At 40.4% G+C, this 19972-nt stretch overlaps 1 protein-coding gene across 1 annotated transcript in view; it reads left to right on the forward strand.

Moving 5' to 3' along the window:
* Positions 1-18564, forward strand: part of LOC306823296 (NACHT, LRR and PYD domains-containing protein 12-like) — a gene marked incomplete at its 5' end in the record, with an annotated part of 88503 nt that extends 69939 nt beyond the window's left edge. The window contains 2 exons of the mRNA XM_079342752.1: positions 18067-18148; positions 18487-18564. The remainder of the gene's footprint in view (positions 1-18066; positions 18149-18486) is intronic.
* Between the last annotated feature and the right edge of the window lie 1408 nt (positions 18565-19972).

Genomic DNA, 19972 nt, shown 5'->3' on the forward strand with positions numbered 1-19972 from the left:
TGAACAAAGAAAAGACCCTCTTATTTATACAGTATTGGTCAAAACAACATCAGGACATTTATGACTTCATTTAGGCTTTGATCCTTCAGGTGTGCATCTCCTACAGTCCTGCACCCCCTGTGGTTCCTCAGGACATGTGATTTCAAAGGTTACCATAGGTCACTGTGAGGGTGACGTCTTATCTCACCCAATGTAGCCTAAGAGTCTGTTCTCATTTCAATACCAAACTGTTTATCTATCACAGTCTGAAAGAATGACCCCTAATAGACCCCTTCATTGTCTTTGATGTTGAACCAATCTCTAACCTTAAGAACACCATTTGTCCCATCAACAGCTCACATGTTTCAGCAGCATACTTACACTTAACATACTTATTTATATTACATTGTGTTGCATGTAAAATACACTTCATATTCCCCCCTTCGAGACTTTAGTCTCGAAAAAGAATAACACACAAAATACTTATGACATAACCCTCTGATCATGACTCACCTTAAAATGTGTAGAGTGTGAGAGTGAAAAACCCATCGAGCAGACATCTTTCAAATACCATCATTCAATCTAGACAGGAAAATTCTCTCACGGCCCCACTGCCCATGGCGATCACTTTTCAGCACTCCAAGCCAATTAAAATACTAACAAAATCAAATAACATACATGTACATGCATATACTATAAGAATCTTCAGATATAAAAACTTTTGATTTGTTCAAAGTCTGGCTGGTCAACCCATCGAACCCTTCAATGAACCTGTCCTAAAAATCGAAAAAAGAAATAAACACCTGAAGTCTTAATATATACTGACACAGTTCCCAAAAACTCTAAATAATAGATCCCACTAAAACATCTGCTGTAAAATACTAAATAATAATCAATGACACTTGAACAGATACATCAAAATGTTGCTTTTCAGGTGTATCAGCTTCTTCCATTGGACTGTAAAGATTTTTCATTCAAGAACTCTCATCATGATCTCCTCATTCAGTCCACTGTCCATCAGGATGTCCTCATTCAGTCCACTGTCCATCAGGATGTCCTCATTCAGTCCACTGTCCATCAGGATGTCCTCATTCAGTCCACTGTCCATCAGGATGTCCTCATTCAGTCCACTGTCCATCAGGATGTCCTCATTCAGTCCACTGTCCATCAGGATGTCCTCATTCAGTCCACTGTCCATCAGGATGTCCTCATTCAGTCCACTGTCCATCAGGATGTCCTCATTCAGTCCACTGTCCATCAGGATGTCCTCCACTCGCCCACATTTGAACTTTCACATCCTTTAGGCTGAAGGAATCTCTGGACAGTCCATCATGCTCATACTGGTCTCCCCAAGTACCATCCTAGGGAGAGAAATCACAAACCAGTATCTTGCACAACAAAAGCATCAACAATATAGTCATGTCATATCATACTTTTACATAATACCCATGTATGATAAAATAAAGCATATTTAAATGTCCTCCCTTTATCCATGCAGTCACTATTCAATTCAATCATATGCATTAGCAGATTTTAATACACCAGTCATTTTTCATCAACACCTTGGCTTTGCAGATGATATTATTTCTCTATTTTATTATTTCTCTATTTTTATCCTCTTGTTTTAGTCACTATTTTATTCACTATTTTATTCACTATTTCATTCTCTATTGAATTTTATTTAAAAACTCTTCACCATTTCACCTGCTTGTAACTTCACACAACAAAAACTTATCAACAGAAAACTTATCAACAGACTGAACATCAGCATCCTCCAAAAAACTATTTCAAACAGATTGTAATTTGTAACTTTAATCTTTAACTTCCCTCCTTGCACATGAACTAATCATGTGCCCTCTGAATCATCAGAGTAGCAGATCTTAGAGTGCTACCATCAGCCTTTCACATCATCTCCACAGAGCTCAAGTGACCCTCAGTCAGAGGCATAAATAATACCACAATATTTTAATGCTTCCTTCATTAAAGTCTCCCTGAAGTCAAAGTTAAAGTCCCAGTTTAAAATGCACTCAAATGAAAGTAGACACCAACTCACTGAAAATCTACTTTAAGTAAAAGTATCCTATCACTGTCTCTTTTTATTTATTGTTAATTGAAAACAAATGTTTGCAAAAATGTATCTTACAAACATCCTTTTTACTCGTTTCAAACGGTTCCCTTTTTGAATAGATATGTATCTATGTGTTTGTAATTTTTAAGTCTTAGAGTAGGTGACATCATCATTTAAGTTAAACAAACTTCTGAGATAGTTTCAAACAAACAAATATCTTTACTGATCACAATGTTCAGACCTAAATTTACACTCAAATTTCAGAACAACTTATCTTCATGATGAGCTAAGCTGAACCTTCGGTCTACCACTCTTCTGGATTACTTAACCTATTTTCTTAAACTATGAAAGCACACAGTACAAATACTCAACTTAGCATGAGGCATTTGTGCTACAATAAACTTCTTCCAAAGCTTAGCTGACTAGTAGCTCTGGACTCTATTACACTCAAGATGTCTCGGACACTGGTGTCATAAATAGTTGATGACTAGTATCACTCAGCACATCCACCAGACAGCCTTCTGGTGTACACCTTATTGTGTAATTCATCTTACATAAAGCATCTCTTCCTAAAAGTGCAATAGATGTATGTTCTAACACCAATATAGGTATTAGTATTTTTACAATGTCTATAACAGAGCTCAATTGGTTGTGTGATAGGAATCAGCTGTTTCACAATCTGCCTTCTAATAGTTGATCTTTACTTTTAATTTTATTTTTTAATCTTGTTCTTGTCATGGTTTGGGTTTTGTTCTGCGTTTAATCCTGTTTTAGTTTTCATTATTTCCCTTGTGTTCTGTGTTTCTATGTTCCTAGTGTGTTTTCCTGTATCCTTGTGTTCTTCTATGTTGCCTGTTAGTTTATTTCCTGTCTTGTGTTTTAAGTCTAGTCTTTAGTGTTTCCTGTTTTATTTTGTATATCTGGTTTTGGTGGTGTCAAGTTGTACTTGTCTTCAGTGTTCTGGTCTTGTGTCCTTTTGTTCCTTGTGTTTCCCGCCTTCCTGATTACCCTGATGTTCCTCACCTGTCTCGTTAGTCTCACCTGTGTCCAATTACCCCTGTCTATTTAGTCTCTGTGTTTTTCCTCAGTCTCTTGTCGGTTCATTGTATTGTTATGGTCATTGTCGTCCTGGAATATGTTTCATCTCCCTGCTCCCTGTGTTTTCTCTTCCTGGTTTTTGGATTTTTGGTTTTTGGTTTTTGAGACGTTTTGGATTTAGTTTGTTAAGTAAGTTTTTGTTTGCCTTTTTGTTAATAAATTTTAGTTCTCTGCATTTGGGTCCTCCTCTCCTGTTTCCTGCCTGCTAACACGTGACAGAATGAACCGACCAGAGATGGACCCAGCGGAATTTTTTGATCTGCGTGAGGTTACATATAACCTCACATGCATTAGAAATGACATTAAAATGGCGTGCTGCGAGGAGGAAAGGGAGGCAGCCCTTGCCGAGGCTCGAAGGGAGATTTACTCGAGGCCTTGGCTGACTCATATGCTCCCCGACTGGACGAAGATATTTTTTGAGTCCAGCCCTCCACGGCAGTCTAAACCTCAGTCCAGGCTTCAGCCTCCTGGTGCCTCAGAGCCTCTGCCTCCTGTCCCTGTTCCAGCAGAGCGCTGTCTGCCTCCTGTCCCTGTTCCAGCAGAGCGCTGTCTGCCTCCTGTCCCTGTTCCAGCAGAGCGCTGTCTGCCTCCTGTCCCTGTTCCAGCAGAGCGCTGTCTGCCTCCTGTCCCTGTTCCAGCAGAGCGCTGTCTGCCTCCTGTCCCTGTTCCAGCAGAGCGCTGTCTGCCTCCTGTCCCTGTTCCAGCAGAGCGCTGTCTGCCTCCTGTCCCTGTTCCAGCAGAGCGCTGTCTGCCTCCTGTCCCTGTTCCGGCAGAGCGCTGTCTGCCTCCTGTCCCTGTTCCAGCAGAGCGCTGTCTGCTACCTGTCCCCGTTCCGGCAGAGCGCTGTCTGCTACCTGTCCCTGTTCCAGCAGAGCGCTGTCTGCCTCCTGTCCCTGTTCCGGCAGAGCGCTGTCTGCTTTCTGTTCCCGTTCCGGCAGAGCGCCGTCTGCTTCCTGTCCCCGTTCCGGCAGAGCGCCGTCTGCGCCCCCCTTGAATTTCCCTCGGGATCAATAAAGTATCTATCTATCTATCTAGGCGGCTGCTTGTGCCCCCCGCTTGAGCCCCAGATCTTTTAAAAAAAAAAATACTTTGATATTATATTATCATAGATGCATGTTGCATTGATGTTGCATTTTTTTTTACCATTAAAAATATAAAGAAACAATGGTGTGATTGTGTTTGATTGATGGGAATCTACACTGTAACAGCCTATCACAGCCTGACTGAAAAGCTACTTACGTGATGTCACTACGTCACTGTAGCCACTCGACGTTACCGCGGCTTTTTGAAAGCTGGATGAGTTTCCTCCGGCTTACTCACTTAAGGCAAGACACGGCAGGTGAAAACATTGTTTTTTTATTCACTGGTCCATTTTGAGATTTTGGGCTATATTGCTTCCTTAACATGTCTTCTTTAAGTATAGTGGACAGAAAACGTCCAAAATACACATTTAGGTGTTTATTTTACTACATTTTGCCCATTCGTGCCTGTCGATTTATCCAAAATTCACTGAAAGAAAAAAGCTGAGGAGAATGGGGAAACACCATGCTGGGAACTGTCTAACACCAGAGGTGGGGAGGAAGTGCATACCACCGCATGTCATGTGACAGCCTACTTCTGAGAATGCAGCATGGTGGCCTCAACTCCGTTATATGGGCGCGATGCCCAAAAACAGTTTTTAATGGGGAAAAGCAGGGTTGAGGCAGCAGCCAGTATGGCCATCTCCATGTTTCATGAAGGGGCCTCTGCCATGCTAGCTGTAATGGAGAGGCTGTGGCTTCAGAGTACAGATGTTACAGTTGATGCAATGAGGGAAACTGATACACTGAGAATTGCAAAAGTGTATCAGTCACCTCTGCCAGTGTGTCTGAGCACAGCTAAAAAACAGCTAAAAAACTGATAAGACATCAGCAGGAAATGGGGGAAGGGCCGACATATGGAGCTGGCATGGACAACTAAATTGTAAATCCTTCTGTGTTAGTGTCCAAATGCTATGATGATGCACAGAGGTCCAGACTTTAGTAATAGTACAAATAGTAATAGACTTTAGTTACCTTGTTTAGCGAGTTTGGTGGGAGTTCTACTGGAGGCAATGTGTGTATTACGGTTTGTGTGTTGTGTTGCTGTGGTTCTGTTCATACTTTATTCAATTTATATGTATTTAATATGTTCTATGTTGTTGTTGCTGTGTAATTGATTAGATATTATGTTTGTAAATAGTCATTTCCAGTAAGAATTTATGGAATTTTACAATATAAATCTTTAATGTCCATTTTCTCAAAATGAGAATTTTCTCAGACTTCGTCACATAAATCTCCACTTCAGTACCACTTGCATACACCAAACTTTCCAGGTTTATTCCTTGGTATATTCTGCAGGGATTTATAGAGGGGTTTGTTGATATATCATTCATAGCCTGATTTATGTAACAGTTTATTCCTAAAAACAGGGCGAAAATCAAACATTTTCTTATTTATGAAGTGATAAAAAGAGATATACAAAATCCCCTCTGTAAATCTCTGGGTAATTGATATGTTAACTAAATGAAAAAATAATTTTGAACCTGGCCATTTCCAATGTTCAGATTTATATCCCCTCAATGTATGCAAATTAGCGTATATTTCATTAAATAATGCCTTATTTGCATATTTAAACATCATATTTCAGAAAACTTGTAATATTAAAAATATTTATCTTGATATAAGTAATCAACTGTAGAAGTTTCATGTTGATATCTGTGAGTAATTTTTTTTCCCTATTCACCTGCAGTGTCTCGCCTTAATTTCTCCATGGATATCTGTATAACTCCAGGCTATGAAGACTGTTCTCACAGCACACACGTTTAACTTCAGGAGCTTCTACAGTCATGTGTGAAAACTCTTCTCAGAGCATCGGTGCTGTATGCTGCTCAGAAACAAGGCCCAGCTGATTCAGCTTTTATAAAGAACCTCAAACAAGTCTAAGTCTGGATGGAAGGATGAGAAGGTGTGTGTCACAGAAACACACACACACACACACACACACACACACACGTGCCACGCGTGTTTGTTTGTTTGTTACCTGTAGTTTAGTTTATAATAGTTTGTTTGATGGAGTTTCATTGATTAACTTGATGTTTCTTTGTTGAATAAATTCTGTTATAATTTAAAGAGCAGTTGTTTGTGATTACTGTGTATTTGCATTGTGACTCAGGCTGGATGAAAGGGCTTTGTGTTCGGATTTCACACCTTCAATTAAATACAGATTATTAATTATTAATGATATTGGTATTTAATTAAGTAATTTGAGACTGATATTTGTAATATTTTGGTTGTTCCCTGTTTACAGGGTGGTGCTCCAAGGTTTATTAAACTCAGTTTAATAATAATTATTGATTTATTTTAATAGTTAAGTAAACTTAATTTTTACATTTAATTTGACAACTAAATTTTACATCATAAAACCCAACATAATGATGCTGCCGTGGGAGGTCCCTACAACTTCCTGGAACAGACTTTAGTTCAGGGGAAAGTCCCTCCGGTCTTCACAGCCTTTCAGACTACAGAGAGCAAAACATGATGACGGCTCTCTGGATCCATAACTCATCAGCAGAACATTGCTCTTACAAAACGGGCCGTGCTCCGCGCACTTGAATAAGTATAAATATAGACTAATAATAAGACTGTGGTTTAGGCTCTAATTCTCAGGGACCGTCTGCAAGTTGAAACAAGATAGAAAACTAAAAATCAATAACTTCACACAGGAGAGTTGAAGCGTCACCAAAATAATATTTACACAGAAGTGATCTCTCGTTGTTTATTCCACATTGATTAGTTTGAAAAATATACTTTTTACATTATTTTGAGGATTTTTAAATGTAAACACTTTTCAATGACGTCCCTTTTGTAAGCTGCAGTGTAATAAAATAAATAAATCTCTTCCTGCTGTCAGCAGCACATGGCTTTGAAAATGTGCTTTCATGTCATTTTAGTGATTTATTTTTAATCATTGAAATAAGTAATAAAATAACTAATAACTATAACATGATGTAGTGTCATCAAAGTCACAGTTTACATCGATATACTGCAACACTTTGAGTGAATGTGCTATCAGCTCATTTTAGTGATTTGTTTTAGTTCATCGATGTTTGCTGTGAGTTTGATGACACACCAACATGTTATAATACAGTTATTACTATTTTATTATTATTGTAATGATAAAATCACTAACATTACATTTAAGGACATTTAATTAAACTAAGTGTTGAAGGATAATCAAGAGAAGTTCCTCTTGGTCTTGATCCCTAAATGTCTTGGTCTCAGCAGGGACGGAGTCAGGATTTGTTTTCTCCCTGTGCTGAGGGCGAGCTGGACTAAAACATTTCTTTTACAGTTTATTTAAAAGAAAAAACATAAATACCAAAATATGTGAAGTGGGCTTAACTGGGGCGAGACTGATTAGTGATGGGTCTATAGCGCCCCCTAGTCCTGGTGTAGCACCGGGCCTCTGAGCACTCAGAGGGTCCTGGAGCACGTTCAATTCAATAAAACAAAAACTTTATTTGTCCCCTGAGTCAATTCAAAAACACAGAACAGGAAAATGCTGGAAAAAGAAAAATGCTGGAGAAAAAAAAGCAGGAAATGAACTAAAAATGAAACTGAATGTTTTAACAACCTCTGGTTTTAGTTAATGTTCTTAACCACAACACAAAACACCAAGCAGAGCAGGGTGTTTGACTTCCTTGAGCAGAACAGTTGGAGAGCAGAAACCATGTTAGTAAAAATAGTTTGTTTCCTGTGTGTGTGTGTGTGTGTATGTGTGTGTGTGTGTGTGTGTGTGTGTGTGTATGTGTGTGTGTGTGTGTGTGTGTGTGTGTGTGTGTGTATGTGTGTGTGTGTGTGTGTGTGTGTATGTGTGTGTGTGTATGTGTGTGTGTGTATGTGTGTGTGTGTGTGTGTGTGTGTGTGTGTGTGTGTGTGTATGTGTGTGTGTGTGTGTGTGTGTGTGTGTATGTGTGTGTGTGTGTGTGTTTGTGTTTGATTAGAAATAATACAGTGTGTGTTTGATGAGAAATAATACAGTGTGTGTGTGTGTGTGTGTGTGTGTGTGTGTGTGTGTGTGTGTGTGTGTGTGTGGACATAAACAGCTGTTAGGCTGATTGACAGCTATCTATCTATTCTCTTAAAGCTGATTTCCTCGGTCCTCTCTCCTCGGCTTCGTTTCCTCCGTGCATCTCTGGTGGGCGGGGCTAAGAGGCAGGTGGAGGAGACAACTTGGAGGACACGGTGCAAATAAGAGAAGTGAGAAAGGCCCAATGTGTTATACAAGTAGTGTATGTCTGTTTGTGAATGGCTGAGTGTGCATGCGCGTGGGTGAGTAGAGAGGAGCTCACTGAGATCCTCTCTACACCAGACACGCCCCTTCTCTCCAAGAGAACTCTGGTGAGTGTATTAAAGACAGTGAGGAGTAAACCCCGCCTCCATTTATCAGGAGAAGTCATCCAGAGAGGCAGAACTCAGGGTGAACATAAACAGGTTTCCTAACTGGAGTTACTGTAGTGATGTGCTGTTTGTGTCGGAGTGCAGACGGTGAGTTTCTCCTCTTTACACTTCACATTCAGAGAAGAAAGAATTTAGATATCAGCCTACATTTACTTGTCAATGCACAGAACAGGCTCCAAACACAACGACACAGACAGAAACATGGACAAAGATGAAGAACATCTCCAGCCTCTGGACTCTGCAGTCTGTCACACTCCTTAAAGAACATCTAGCAGGTTACACTTTGTGTACATTCACTCTTACAATGGTCCCATAATGGCTTGTTGATTGGAAAAAGTGCTGAGAGCGATAGAGAGAGAGAGAGAGAGAGAGAGAGAGAGAGAGAGAGAGAGAGAGAGAGACAGAGAGAGAGAGAGTGTCTTTATTATGGTGGTTTCCTGAAAGGCAAACCACACTACTACTAGACTTAGACTTAGACAAAACTTTATTGAATCATCAAATTTAGGTTCCAGCAGCAGATACAATAATAGTACAAAATAAAGATAAAAATGTAGCAGGTAACAGAAAGTAACAATATACAGAATAATATAGCATCAATAACAGAACACTCTTCCATTGGAAGGAATATACCAAGAATATGCATGGAAGAAGCAAAATATACAAAAAAGGCTATAAAAAAGGTAATGATTATTATTGGGATTATTGCACTTGGTTGAGATTATTGCACATACAAGTGAAAGTGTCCATGTGTTATTGCACAGTGAGGGTAGAAGGAAAGACGCTCCTTCCCCTCTGTCCCGTGTGCTCTAGTCCTTCCTCTAAGTGAGGAGGTGTAGAGCGTGATGGCATGATGGACAGAGGAGTTTTTGAGTCTGTTGGTTCTGCACTTGGGAAGGAGCAGTCTCTCACTGAACCGGCTCCTCTGGTTACTGATGGCGGTGTGCAGAGGGTGGCTGGCATTGTCCATAATGTCCAGTAGTTTGTCCAGTGTCCTCTTCTCTGCCACCGTCAGCAGAGAGTCCAGCTTCATGCCGACCACAGAGCCGGCCCGCCTGATCAGTTTGTCCAGTCTGGATGTGTGCTGATTGGATATGCTGCCCCCCAGCATACCACGGTGTAGAAAAGCACGCTGGAAACGTGCTATAGTACTATAGTCATTTTTACCTGATATAACCCGGATAATTCCCTTCTACAAGCTTGCATGTCAGGTTTGTAGAGAGCGATAGAGTCAAGTCACGTCCCTGAAGCCTGCATGCAGAAGTTGTTTAGCCGAGCAGCGTTTAGTTAGTGAGATGCTTTATTGTCTCAAACCATCTAAAGAACTACAAACACACACAACACACCCTGCAACTAAAAACGAACCAATCTCACACACTAACAATAAACACTCAGCTAACACAACAACTACCACATATATTAAATTCAATTTAAAGTCCAAAAGAGTAACACTCACTCAAGAGCTCCACATGCTCTCTCACCAACTCTCAGACACACACACAGGGAGAGAGGAGAGAGAGAGAGAGAGAGAGAGAGAGAGAGAGAGAGAGAGAGAGAGAGAGAGAGAGAGAGAGAGAGAGAGAGAGAGAGAGAGACACACACAGGGAGAGAGAGAGAGAGAAAGAGAGAGAGAGAGACAGAGAGAGAGAGAGAGAGAGAGAGAGACACACAGAGAGAGAGAGAGAGAGAGAGAGAGAGACACAGAGAGAGAGAGAGAGAGAGAGAGAGAGAGAGTGTCTTTGCTCTCCGTGCTGTGAGCTTACGGAATTATGTTTGTGCCAAATAATCAAACGAAACTTCTTGAATTGCAAACATAAAATAAGACTTTGAGATATATACTCAATGAAGCAATAAAAAGTCTTAAAAAATAAAAAAACGTTTCTATGTTTATAATCAGACCATGAAATTCTTTTGTTTGTTGACGCTCTGCAGCTGGACGTAGAGCATCACTCTGTACAGACACAGAAACAGCCTGTTCTGAGCAGGGCTGAAATAGACCTGATCAAATACAGGATCAGAGTGGATTTACAACAACACACTTCACACACATGATGAAGAGGAGGACACGTGTCTCCCGTTCCGGCAGAGCGCCGTCTGCTTCCTGTTCCCGTTCCGGCAGAGCGCCGTCTGCGCCCCCCTTGAATTTCCCTCGGGATCAATAAAGTATCTATCTATCTATCTAGGCGGCTGCTTGTGCCCCCCCCCCGCTTGAGCCCCAGATCTTTTAAAAAAAAAAATACTTTGATATTATATTATCATAGATGCATGTTGCATTGATGTTGCATTTTTTTTTACCATTAAAAATATAAAGAAACAATGGTGTGATTGTGTTTGATTGATGGGAATCTACACTGTAACAGCCTATCACAGCCTGACTGAAAAGCTACTTACGTGATGTCACTACGTCACTGTAGCCACTCGACGTTACCGCGGCTTTTTGAAAGCTGGATGAGTTTCCTCCGGCTTACTCACTTAAGGCAAGACACGGCAGGTGAAAACATTGTTTTTTTATTCACTGGTCCATTTTGAGATTTTGGGCTATATTGCTTCCTTAACATGTCTTCTTTAAGTATAGTGGACAGAAAACGTCCAAAATACACATTTAGGTGTTTATTTTACTACATTTTGCCCTTTCGCGCCTGTCGATTTATCCAAAATTCACTGAAAGAAAAAAGCTGAGGAGAATGGGGAAACACCATGCTGGGAACTGTCTAACACCAGAGGTGGGGAGGAAGTGCATACCACCGCATGTCATGTGACAGCCTACTTCTGAGAATGCAGCATGGTGGCCTCAACTCCGTTATATGGGCGCGATGTCCAAAAACAGTTTTTAATGGGGAAAAGCAGGGTTGAGGCAGCAGCCAGTATGGCCATCTCCATGTTTCATGAAGGGGCCTCTGCCATGCTAGCTGTAATGGAGAGGCTGTGGCTTCAGAGTACAGATGTTACAGTTGATGCAATGAGGGAAACTGATACACTGAGAACTGCAAAATCTGAGGCCGTCACCTCTGCCAGTGTGAAACGTAAGAGTCTGAGCACAGCTAAAAAACTGATAAGACATCAGCAGGAAATGGGGGAAGGGCCGACATATGGAGCTGGCATGGACAACTAAATTATAAATCCTACTGTGTTAGTGTCCAAATGCTATGATGATGCACAGAGGTCCAGACTTTAGTAATAGTACAAATAGTAATAGACTTTAGTTACCTTGTTTAGCGAGTTTGGTGGGAGTTCTACTGGAGGCAATGTGTGTATTACGGTTTGTGTGTTGTGTTGCTGTGGTTCTGTTCATACTTTATTCAATGTATATGTATTTAATATGTTCTATATTGTTGCTGCTGTGTAATTGATTAGATATTATGTCTGTAAATAGTCATTTCCAGTAAGAATTTATGGAATTTTACAATATAAATCTTTAATGTCCCTTTTCTCAAAATGAGTTTTTTCTCAGACTTCGTCACATAAATCTCCACTTCAGTACCACTTGCATACACCAAACTTTCCAGGTTTATTCCTTGGTATATTCTGCAGGGATTTACAGAGGGGTTTGTTGATATATCATTCATAGCCTGATTTATGTAACAGTTTATTCCTAAAAACAGGGCGAAAATCTCTGGGTAATTGATATGTTAACTAAATAATTTTGAACCTGGCCATTTCAAATGTTCAGATTTATATCCCCTCAATGTATGCAAACATCCCCAGAACAGCTACCCAAACAAACAAATACCCAAATACCCCCCCCCCACACACACACACACACACACACACACACACACACACACACACACATGCACAAGCAGGACCTGTGGACATTAATGGAGAGATGTCAGAGTGCGGCTGGTTGGGGTTCAGCAGTGCTCAAGAAGCAGTCTGGCATCTCTCCAGCTACCAGGCGCCCTCTGGTGGACGTTTCTTCCAGCGGGTTTCAGGTTTCACTTGTCAGTTTTGCATGGACTCTGATCAGACAACACGTCTCAACGTGTCTCAGCATGGACTCAAGTTCTGTCTCATGTTAGCCCCTCCTGGTGGCTCTGATGTGAATTACATGTATCATGTGCTCTGTGTGACTGCAGCAACATAGATCAGTTATTGATGTGTTTGATAAGAACATATACTGAATGGCCTCATTGAAACATTATCAGTATGCTAATTAGCAGAGCAGAGGCATTGATGTAGTCACTGATCATGTCCAGTAGAGGGCAGTGCTGCTTCACTAATGTAGATAAAAAGGCTTCATGATATGCTCAGAAGCCTGTCACACAGTCTCTTTGTTGTGAACTGCATGTGTAAGTTAAGAAGCCTGTTTATATCATTCATATGTTCGTGTAACATGTCTGTTCATACTGACCTGTTCTGTGTTGGCTTCATACAGAACCACTGACTCATCACAGAACATCATTTGTGCTGGGCCCACTGCCCAACACAAATGTAGTTTTGCTTAATATGTAAATTATGTAATCTGATTTTTTTTGTTGAAATAGAATCTGATTATCTATGAACCACCCAGACCACTCAGGTCGTCTGGTCCAGGTCTGCTCTCTGTCCCCAGAGTCAGAACTAAACATGGAGAAGCAGCCTTCAGCTTCTATGCTCCGTATATCTGGAACAGAGTCAGAACCAAACATGGAGAAGCAGCCTTCAGCTTCTATGCTCCGTATATCTGGAACAGAGTCAGAACTAAACATGGAGAAGCAGCCTTCAGCTTCTATGCTCCGTATATCTGGAACAGAGTCAGAACTAAACATGGAGAAGCAGCCTTCAGCTTCTATGCTCCGTATATCTGGAACAGAGTGAGAACCAAACATGGAGAAGCAGCCTTCAGCTTCTATGCTCCGTATATCTGGAACAGAATCAGAACCAAACATGGAGAATAATAATTTCAGTTTTAATTTTTTTTTTTATGTACCTTTTCTTTCCTCTGCCATGATGCTTTTGATGTCTTGTGTGAAGCACTTTGAATTGCCTTGTTGTTGAAATGTGCTTCATAAATAAACTTGCCTTGTCTAACAAATAAACAAGTGGAAGTTGAAGACGTGTGATTGTTAGTGATCAGCTGCAGCAGGTTCAATAAGATCCAGCACAGTTAAAGTTTCACTTTCTCTCCAGTCTTGTTTTAGATTCTATTTTATTTAACTTTGGACTTTTTGCACATTTACATTTTATCAGTGTGAATATTATTGATCTTATTTGACCTCATTTTATTTCATATGTTACCGTATTACCTTATTCTATCTACATGGCACCGTGGGGAGGGGAAACCTCATTTTGATGTCTCTGTATGTCTGACATATTTTGGAATTGACAATAAAGTAAAGCTTGAACCTGGAACAGTTCTGATGTGAATCAATCTTTGACATGGTTCTGATCCAAACACTTGTGGAGACTTTTTATAGAGAAACTCTGCACTCAGGACTTCTGTGAGGACTTGACTTGTAATGATGAAGATCCAAAACACACTTGACTATACAACATGTTAGAAGTCACACAATAAGCATCTCTCACACATTGCATTTAACACACACACACACACACACACACACACACACACACACACACACACACACACACACACACACACACACACACACACACACACACACCTTCTCATCCTTCCATCCAGACTTAGACTTGATAGGCTGTTGCAGTGTAGATTCCCATCAATCAAACACAATCACACCATTGTTTCTTTATATTTTTAACGGTAAAAAAATAATATATAATATAGATTATAAATATAATACTAAAGTGTTTTTTAAAAGATCTGGGGCTCAAGCAGCCGCTTATAGCGAAGGTTGTGTCATCATGGACGACCACTTCCTCTTGTTTCCTCATCATGAAGGTTAATGTGACTATAATCTCTACAGCACTCACACATTGATAAAAAACAGACTCATGTAGAAAAGAGTTAGAAAACAAAGTGATGGAAGTGAAGGCGGCGAGTCGTCTGTTGTAGTGGTCAGCTGACAGACATCATCTTCAGACTGATCTTTGTACCTCTCTTCTGTTTGTGGTGTCGTCTCGCTGAACTCTGCAGGAGAATCTTTGGAGCGTCGTCTTTTCACAGTAATGATTCTGGGTGCTGAAGATCCACATTCACTCATCTTCATGTCATTGGTGACTTTCTAAAATGAAATGAATAAATCACACAGCCAGCAGGTGTCACTGTTAGTCAATCCAGTACATGAACACTTCAAGCCTGAGAAATCTAATGTGTTGAAAACATCAAATCCTGACGCCGTCCTGACAGAGACAAGACCAAGAACATTGAAGGATGGAGACCAAGAGAAGAAGAGCAGGAGAAACACTCTGCGTGTCCTTAAAGTGGTTTAATAACATGGATTATGAGACGTGCACAGAAAGGTCTCACTTCCTTCTAACTCTGCTGTAATAAACACATAAACATCCACACAGCGTCAAAAAGCTCTCGACCTCCTTTCAGCTCAAACAGCAGACTGACTGGATGGATGACATCAGATAGTCACGTCTCTGTGTCCCACGTTTGGGATCACATCACAATCTCGCTTTTATTTTCATCTGTTCCTTTCAAAATAAAGTTTCTCTTAAAATAATAATCTTTAAGAATTAAAAAAGGTTCTTCATATTTTATTTGTTTGGATCATCTTAGAAACCACAAATAATACTGAAAGGTCCATTATTATTATTATTATTATTATTATTATTGTTATTGTTATTATAATTATTATTACTATTATTGTTATTATTATTATTATTATTATTGTTTCCATGTCAACAGTTCCTGCTTGTGTGTGTGTGTGTGTGTGTGTGTGTGTGTGTGTGTGTGTGTGTGTGTGTGTGTGTGTGTGTGTGTGTGTGTGTGTGTGTGTGTGTGTGTGTGTGTGAACTAAAACTAACTGAAAGTCATGGTTGTGTTTTCATGTTGTGATGACTGCAGTGAACAAAGGCAAATCACCATGAACACAGCTGGCACACCCAAGCTTTAACTGACAACCTTCATTCATCAAGTCAGCGGCGGTGCTGGACTGTACTTCTGTGTGTGTAACGATACAAATACTTCATCAGTGAAGTCATCATGCAAAACAAACAGCCTGACTTACATAACCTCCCTGAACTAAACGGAGCATTGGTGGAAAGGAGGCAACACCTTGTAAACCTGTCTGAACCTTTTGGTTTGTTGAAGAGACGTACCTGAACCTGCTTGGACATAAAATATCAATCTGAACTTTTTGTAAGCATTGCAATATATATATATATATATATATATATATATATATATATATATATATATATATAGCTACATACAAACACCAGGACCCAGCTACCGACAAAGACCAGGACCCAGCTACATGCAAAGACCAGGACCCAGCTAGCTTGTCTGGGTGACTCTGTACTTAGTCTTCCCTCAGTTCCTTCACACAACTTTTGCTACAGGCAAAAGTCATTAGTGGGAGAGTGAGAGGAAGGTTTAAACCTTCAGTCCCTCCCTCTCCCTCTGACTATCATGATGTCACTCCCTCCCTCAGTATAAAATGAAGGTTTTGCTGCCGTTTCGTTGAAAGGCTTCATCTTTTTGAGAAGAAGTTATTTGTTTTCTTGTGATCAATTGTGGAAGTTGATCTTTGTTCATCCTGACAAGCAGAACTCAGGCTGAATTCTCCACAGGTTTCCTCAGTGGACTTACTGTAGTGAGCTGCTGCTGTGTCAGAGTGCAGATGGTGAGTTTCTCCTCTTCACACTTTGATGGAGCCACTCAAACATGTTGGGCTGGGAAGACAATCTTTGAATGAACAACTACAACTCTGTAGTGCAATATGTACATATGTACATCTGAACTCATATGTGCTGCTCATTCATATGCATGCTTTGGGACACTTCTATTTTCAGTCCAGCTTTACACGTGTGTTGCTGACTTTTGACAAACACTGTCTATGACAGAGACTGTGAGAGGACGCTGATATCGTTATGTTAGCTGTAAACACGGAGAGAGAGAGAGAAAGGAGAAAAGACCGTTTGACCGGATCACGTGTTCCCGACTGGGTCGTGTGGATCTAGACTAGTTAAAAGGGGCACACCGCGCTCGCGTGTGTGTGTGTGTGTGTGTGTGTGTGTGTGTGTGTGTGTTTGTGTCAGAGAGAGGAGCAGGTAGCTGCAGATACATTAAACGTGTTTTATACTCATACCAAAGTTTAAGCATTAAAAAAAAAAAAAAAAAAAAAAACTAAACGAAGCCTCGAGACAGCGAAAATTCCTCGATTCATTTTTGTGATCGAATCATTGGAGGAATCGTTTCAGCTCTACACTGCACACAGGGCTGGAAATGTAGCGTAAGGCACGCTTATACAGCACGCTGAACCCTCTACTGGAGGCACGTCACTCTTTGCCTCAACACACATGTATCCCACAATGCACTGCACACATGAACGAGCTCGCCCCACACTAAAAGACACTCTTACACATGACTCTGCACACCACACATTTACACCGTGTGCATTTATTGATTTCTATATTTCCTTCCACTCTTATCCCTGTCCCACTTCTGTTTCACTTCTTTTTTTGACCGTTGCCTTTATTTATTTTTTTAAAGCCTCAACAAATATGTCATCATCTAAAAGCTCCGCCTCCAGTTCCTCCTTGGTCGACCGAGAAATTAAAAATAAATAAATAAATAAAGCACACGCTCTGTTACTTCTAGAGCATTTTAGACTCTGGGCAGGTCAGTCCAAGAGGACCTGATGGAGGTGAACTCTGTGGTGGGAGAGGACTGCAGACTAAGGGGGGTCAGTAGATCAGTCCGTAGGGACTTGGGTTGGGAACCAGAGGATTTACCGGTTCAAGTCCGGGACCAAAATATAGAAGTCAGTCAAAACCCAAAGCAATGTAGGATCATCTGGCTGAGTGGAAGATAAAATGAAGGTTCTGCTGTTTGTTGACGCTCTGCAGCTGGACGTAGAGCATCACTCTGTACAGACACAGAAACAGCCTGTTCTGAGCAGGGCTGAAATAGACCTGATCAAATACAGGATCAGAGTGGATTTACAACAACACACTTCACACACATGATGAAGAGGAGGAGACGTGTTTATCAGATTAGAGTTCTCAGGCTTGAAGTGTTCATGTACTGGATTGACTAACAGTGACACCTGCTGGCTGTGTGATTTATTCATTTCATTTTAGAAAGTCACCAATGACATGAAGATGAGTGAATGTGGATCTTCAGCACCCAGAATCATTACTGTGAAAAGACGACTCTCCATAGATTCTCCTCTAAGTTTCAGAAAATCAGAGAGGTACAAAGATCAGTCTGAAGATGATGTCTGTCAGCTGACCACTACAACATTTTCCCAGTCTACACTTTATGATAATAACATGAATCAATTGAATACATGAAAATAATCAGCACATCATCATGAGTTAATATCAGCTGATGAATATTCCTCATGATCATTATCTTTGTAAAATCAGGACGAGGATAAAACCTGGGAGAGAATCGACATCTTCTGAGAAGAGTCACAGATGATCCTCCACAATTCAGCTCACTAAAAAAGTAAGTCATTATATTGCACGCATCGAGGCCATAGTCAGTCAGCATGTGAACAACACAGCAGCTGCAGCTTTGCCCTTTGTAGAGTTGAAACCTTTAAGAAGACGTCTTTTAAAATGAACAGATGTGTTTTCATCCACAGCTGCTGTTTGCTTTCTTCTTCTCTTCTTCTTCATGCTTTGCACATCTGTACATGTGAGCCTGTTGTGTTTCCTCCTTCAAAGATGACCTCTGCAGCTTCCTCCAAACTCTTTCATCTGGATCCATGTTTGACCATGAAACAACATATCTCTGAGCTGCTTTACTTTCTAATCCTCTACTGCTTTGTTTCTGTGTTACAGGCTGAAATCAACTGACAGCACAGCACACACACTGCAGGTGAGCAGCGCCATCTAGTGGCCCAATAAACACATGATTTAACTCATCGTCTTAATAATAACAACAACAACAATAATAATAATGATAAAAACAACAATAATAATAATAATATTAATAATGGACCTTTTAGTATTATCTGGGGTTTCCAAGATGATCCAAACAAATCACGTATATTTATTCCCTTTTGTGATTTAATGTCTCTGACTGTCATTTTAGAAAATCAACGACATGAAGATGAGTGAATGTGGATCTTCAGCACACAGAATCATGATTGTGAAAAGACAACCCTCCAGAGATTTTCCTTTAAATTTCAGTGAGACAACGCCACAAACAGAAGAGAGGTACAACGATCAGTCTTAAATTCAAAGCGCCTACCTTCTCATATTTAGAGGCGGGGCCTCGAATGGACTTAAATAAGATGTGCAGGCCTTAGAGGCGGGGCCTCGAATGGACTCTATATAAACTATATGACATACTGGCTGCTGCATTGTTGTCAGAGAAGCTTCAACACAGCAGGTTTCCTTAAAGTCAGATCATTTCCTCCAGAGTCACCCTTGGGAATGGCCGTCAGCGCCATGGCAACGAGTGCATCCCGTTCATGAACTCCATGTTCCTGATTGCTGCTGACTCTCATTCAAAGTGGCCGGAGGTGATACAGATAAAAACCACTTCAGAATGGTGTTAGGGGCACAGCACTAAATTGGTTCAAAAGTTATACACACGATAGGGAGAAATATGTTCATGTAAATGATAATGAATCACAGTGTAGCATTATTAAATATGGCGTCCCTCAAGGATCTATATTCGGTCAACTTTTTATTTTATATGTAAATGATATTGTAAATTTTTTTCTCCTATTTTGCATTAAGTCATATTCGCTGATTACACAAATTTATGTCTCTGGACCCCGTTCATAAGCTACAGAAGCTTCTGGTGTTACCCTTTTTTACAAGACCATTGTAAATGACTCATATGGTAGGAGTATTGAATTTGTGTTTTGTATTTTAAAATTTGTAAAATAAAATAAAACTAACCTTGAGAAAAGACTGTAAGTGTCCTCAGGTCAAGCTTTGTTAAAAATGGCCGCCCTGATCACAATTCACTTCAGAGGAGTTCACTCTTTTCATGAAGCAACATGGGATCAAGCATTATAAGTCAGCACCTCACCATCCAGCTATGAACGGATTAGCTGAAAGGTTTGTCCAAACCTTCAAGAAATCCATTAAAGCAAAGGAAAGAGAAGACATTACTCTCCAACACAAGCTGGACAACTTCCTGTTTGTCTACAGAAACATTGATCTCCTGAAACCGAATCTGTGGAGGGAAGTGCAGAACAAGCAGTCCAGCCAAATGTCCAGTAAGACTGAGAGAGACTTTGAGATTGGACAGGACATCCTTGCACGTGACTACAGAGGAGACAAGTGGATATATATATAACTTATTATAAAA

Source organism: Symphodus melops (assembly GCF_947650265.1).
Source record: "Symphodus melops genome assembly, chromosome: 5".
Classification (NCBI taxonomy): domain Eukaryota; kingdom Metazoa; phylum Chordata; class Actinopteri; order Labriformes; family Labridae; genus Symphodus; species Symphodus melops.